General features: G+C 46.0%; 2 pseudogenes; one reads left to right on the top strand and one right to left on the bottom strand.

Annotated features, from left to right (window-relative positions):
- Positions 1 to 220: 220 nt before the first annotated feature.
- Positions 221 to 2,458, top strand: LOC126938653 (histone-lysine N-methyltransferase NSD3-like; annotated as a pseudogene).
- Positions 2,459 to 4,093: 1,635 nt separating this feature from the next.
- On the bottom strand, positions 4,094 to 4,541 carry LOC126938652 (60S ribosomal protein L36a-like; annotated as a pseudogene).
- Positions 4,542 to 5,474: the final 933 nt, after the last annotated feature.

Genomic DNA, 5,474 nt, shown 5'->3' with positions numbered 1-5,474 from the left:
AGCGGGGGCGCGGCGACCCCCGTCTCTCGGCCTCCCCTTCCCACCCCACCTCCTGAGCCTTCCTCCTGCCGCAGCATGCCTGGCCTGACCCGGCTGTGGCCGTCCTCGATCTCCGTGTCCCTCCTGCGATTGCATTGACACGGCCGGCCGGGGCGTTAGAACGGGACAAACTGAAGGCCTGATGAGAGAAAGGGAAAGTTAAGAATGCTGGAGCAGAACAATGGATTTCTCTTTCTTTTTCATGCAAGGGATCATGGGAAACACAGTTCAACGACCACCTCAACTCGTTGACTCCACCAGCATCCATCAGGAGGATGCCTTTGATAACAACAGTGACATTGCTGAAAATGGTGGCCAGACACCATATGAAACTACCTTGCAGCAAAGCTTTCAGTACTCACCTACAACACATCTTCCTTCACTCACAAATGGCTACCATCAATCAGCATGTATGAAACTCAAACCAAATACCAGTCGTATAATCGATATCCTAATGGGTCAGCCAATGGCTTTGGTGCAGTTACAAACTTTTAGCCCCACTGACTATTATCATTCAGAAATTCTAAACACAAGACCACATTAAATTCTAGAAAAACCTTCCCCTCCACAGCCATCACTCCCCTCCTTCAGTACCACAAACTGTGATTCCAAAGAAGACTGGCTCACCTGAATTTAAACTAAAAATAACCAGAACTATCCAGAATGGCAGGGAATTGTTCAAATCTTCCCTTTGTGGAGACCTTTTAAATGAAGTATAGGCAAGTGAGCACACGAGAAGTCAAAGCATGAAAGCAGAAAAGAGAAAAAAAACCAAAAAGCATGACTCATCAAGATCTGAAGAGTGCAAGTCACACAAAATCCCCAAATTAGAACCAGAGGAACAAAATAGACCAAATGAGAGGGTTGACACCATATCAGAAAAACCAAGGGAAGATCCAGTACTAAAAGAGGAAGCCCCAGTTCAGCCAACACTATCTTCTGTTCCAACAACAGAAGTGTCTACTGGTGTTAAATTTCAGGTTGGTGATCTTGTGTGGTCCAAGGTGGGAACCTATCCGTGGTGACCTTGTATGGATTCAAGTGATCCCCAGCTTGAGGTTCATTTCAAAATTAACACAAGAGGTGCCCGAGAATATCATGTCCAGTGTTTTAGCAAACAGCCAGAGAGGGCGTGGGTTCATGAAAAATGGGTACAGGAGTATAAAGATCATAAGCAGTATGAAGAATTACTGGCTGAGGCAACCAAATGAGCCAGCAATCACTCTGAGAAACAAAAGATTCGGAAACCCTGACCTCAGAGAGAACATGCTCAATGGGATTTTGGCATTGCCCATGCAGAGAAAGCACTGAAAATGACTTGAGAAGAAAGAATAGAACAGCATACTTTTATCTATATTGATAAACAACCTGAAGAGGGTTTATCCCAAGCAAAAAAGAATGTTGGGGCCGGGTGCAGTGGCTCACGCCGGTAATCCCAGCACTTTGGGAGGCCAAGGAGGGTGGATCACGACGTCAGGAGATCGTAACTAACACAGTGAAACCCTGTCTCTACTAAAAAAAAAAAAATGCAAAAAAATTAGCCAGACCTAGTGGCGTGCGCCTGTAGTCCCAGCTACTCGGGAGGCTGAGGCAGGAGAATGGCATGAACCCAGGAGGCAGAGCTTACAGTGAGCGGAGATCGCACCACTGTACTCCAGCTTGGGCAACAGAGTGAGACTCCCTCTCAAAAAAAAAAAAAAAAAAAAAAAAAAGAATGTTGTCTCCAAAGCCGAAGTTAAAAAAAACCTGATGACCGAGATCTGTGCTTTGTACTCAGCCAGAATAGACCAATGCAGGGGAGATGGCCTCCTCACTCTCAAGTACTGACATTCGAAGACACAGCCAGAGGCGGCACACAAGTGTAGACGAGGAAGAGCCACCTCCTGTTAAAATAGCCTGGAAAACTGTGGCAGCAAGGAAATCCTACCAGCTTCCATTACAATGCACAAAGGGAACCTGGATTTGCAGAAGTGTAACATGTCTCCAGCTGTGAAAATTGAACAAGTGTTTGCTCTGCAGAATGCTACAGAGGATGGGAAATTAATCAACTTGTTTATTCAACAAAGGGAATTGGTAACAAAACAGAAATAAGTGTCGGGGGCAAGACAGGCTTATAATTTCTAGACCAAACCAGAGAAATGAAAAGCCAATGCAGAATATATCATCTCTTGAAGCAACATCTGGTTCTACAGGCTCAGCAGAAAAGAAGCAACAGAGAAGATCAATTAGAACGCATTCTGAATCAGAGAAGTCCACTGAGGTTGTGTCAAAGAAGATAAGAAAGGAGCAGGTTGAAACAGTTCCTCGCGCTGCAGTGAAGACCAGGTTACAGGAAGGGTGGGCAGACTGGGGAGTGCAGGGCTCTGTCGGATTCAGTGACAGCTCTGTCTTCACAGCGGTTGAGGAAACTGTAGACTGACATTCCTGTACAATTTCATCCCAGAAACTCCAGACTTGTAGTCTCCCTGCAAGATTTCTTTGTCTGTTGGCAGCTTGATAAACAGTTTCTTTGTTTTTGATTTTGATTTTGCCAATCATCATTATTGGCATTTTCCTGCCTGGTTTCTTATTCAAGACACTGAACAACTGCTTTAACATTCAAATGATTTTTTTTTTTTTTTTTCAGTTTAAGCTGGATGAGTACAGCTTAAATCATGGGTCCAGGGCCGGGCGCGGTGGCTCAAGCCTGTAATCCCAGCACTTTGGGAGGCCGAGACGGGCGGATCACGAGGTCAGGAGATCAAGACCATCCTGGCTAACACGGTGAAACCCCGTCTCCACTAAAAAATACAAAAAACTAGTCGGGCGAGGTGGCGGGCACCTGTAGTCCCAGCTACTCGGGAGGCTGAGGCAGGAGAATGGCGTGAACCGGGGAGGCGGAGCTTGCAGTGAGCTGAGATCCGGCCACTGCACTCCAGCCTGGGCCACAGAGCGAGACTCCATATCAAAAAAAAAAAAAAAAAAAATCATGGGTCCAGCCTAAAAACCATCATTTAACTTACACTCATCAATTCCAACATGGACTGTTTTTTGTTTTTATTTATTTATTTATTTTTTTATTTATTTATTTTTTTTTTGAGACAGAGTCTCGCTCTGTCACCCAGGCTGGAGTACAGTGGCGCAATCTCAGCTCACTGCAACCTCTGCCTCCCAGGTTCAAGCGATTCTCCTGCCTCAGCCTCCTGAGTAGCTGGAATTACAGGCACGTGCCACGCCTGGCTAATTTTATTTTATTTTATTTTTTGTATTTTTAGTAGAGACTGGGTTTCACCGTGTTGGTCAGGCTGGTCTCGAACTCCTGACCTCGTGATCGGCCCACTTTGGCCTCCCAAAGGGCTGGGATTACAGGCATGAGCCACCGCCCCCGGCCAATTTTTTTGTTTTTAAATAAAGCATGATTAGTGCACATCTGCCAAAAAACAACAACAAAAAGCAAATTCTGAAAGAGAGCCCCGCAATGGGGAAAGAGGATGGGGAAAGAGGTGCCCAAAGGGAAGTGTGGAGTTTAGGAAAGACCAAAGTTAGCTCGGGATTTCCCCTGGAGCCTGGGGATGGGGGAATTGTATTGAGATAAAGGAGCACCAGGCACATCTCTCTGGAGCTGACACACAGACCTCTGGGTAATGATTTCAAGCAGGAGGAGCAGGCAAGACCCACTAAGGGTGCCAGAAACAGCAAAATTGGGTGGGTAGATACACAGTCTACCTGGACTGGAGTAGAAAAAGGGAGGATAAAGAAGACAGTATTCACCCCACACACATTTGCTGTGACTTGCTATGTGCAGGGAGCCATGCCCAGTCCTGAGTTCAGTCTCCTGTTAGAAAAGTTTCATCAGAGCCTGACGGAGCAGATTTCCACAAACCCATCAATAACACTTAATGTGCAGTACATTTTGGGCTCAAACCCTGAAGGTGCCTTGAAAAGGCTTGTAAGCTGGGGGTATAGTCCCCTGCCTGAGGAAGGATACCACAGGCTGGGCAGAGCTCCACTGGCCCTTCTCAGGGTGGTTTTCCAGACTCCATTATTATTATTATTATTATTATTATTATTATTATTAGAACATAAACTCAAGATTTTATTGTCTTCATAATAAAAGATGACACTTAGAACTAGATCACTTGGCCCTTTCTCTTCTTATCTCCTCCCAGTTCAAAATGCTTACATCTTTTAATAGCTAGCATTCTCTTAGATCTGCAGTTGGGCTCAACACACTCAAGCCTTAGCACAATCTTCTTTGTAGTTTTAGCCTTTTTCCGGAAAATCGGCTTAGTTTGCCCACCATAGCCACTCTGCTTCCTATCATAACGCTGCTTTCCCTGGGCATACAGAGAATCCTTGCCCCTCTTGTACTATGTCACTTTGTGGGGTTGGTGCTTGCCACACTTCTTACAGAAAGTCCGGCGGGTTTTAGGGACGTTAACCATGCTTGCGAGAGCGATATCGGCACGGGAAGAAAGAAAGAAGCCGCGCCGCAAACGGAAGTATATAGGAGGTTCCAGACCCCATTATTTTAAATTGCAACGACCAGCACTTTTGATCCTTTGTCCTATTTTTCTGAGCACCACTTACCCCTTTCTGACATATGTTTTATTTATCTATGTGTTTATTGTCTGTTTTCCCCAGTAGAATGCTTCTCCACAAGGGCAGGGTTTTTTTGTTTTTGTTTTTTTTCTTTTTGAGACGGAGTCTCGCTCTGTTGCCCAGGCTGGAGTGCAGTGGTGCAATCTCGGCTCACTGCCAGCTCCACCCCCCAGGTTCAGGCCATTCTCCTGCCTCAGCCTCTCGAGTACCTGGGACTACAGGCGCCCACCACCACGCCCGGCTAATTTTTTGTTTTTGTATTTTTAGTAGAGACGGTGTTTCACCATGTTAGCCAGGATGGTCTCTATCTCCTGACCTAGTGATCCTCCCACCTCGGCCTCCCAAAGTGCTGGGAGTACAGGCACGAGCCACTGGGCCCGGCCAGGTTCTTTTAAATCAACTTAATTGAGGGATCATTTACATATAATAAACTGTATCCATTTACCATTGAAAGTGTACAATTCTGAACTGTGGGATGTATACAGATATATATATACCTGTACAGCCACCACCACTACCATGATACTGAACATTTTCCACTACCCCCAAAGTAGTAGTCATCCCCATTTCTCCCATTTCCCCACCCCCACACCCACCCCAGGCAGCCACGGATCTGCCTCTTGTCACCATAGGCTAGAATTAACAGCAGGGATTTTTATCTGTTTTATTTCTCTGTCCCCAGCACATCAGATGGTGCCTGGCACATGATTGGCACGCAATACATCCTTGGTGAAAGACTGAATTAATGGATGGGAAATCAGATGATTAAGATCTGTCTTCGGGGCCGGGCGCAGTGGCTCCTGCCTGTAATCCCAGCACTTTGGGAGGCTGAAGCAGGCAGATCTCCTGAGGTC

Source organism: Macaca thibetana, chromosome 16 (assembly GCF_024542745.1).
Source record: "Macaca thibetana thibetana isolate TM-01 chromosome 16, ASM2454274v1, whole genome shotgun sequence".
NCBI lineage: Eukaryota > Metazoa > Chordata > Mammalia > Primates > Cercopithecidae > Macaca > Macaca thibetana.
Note: the sequence above shows the minus strand (reverse complement) of the source record. Positions and strands in the feature narration are given on the sequence as shown.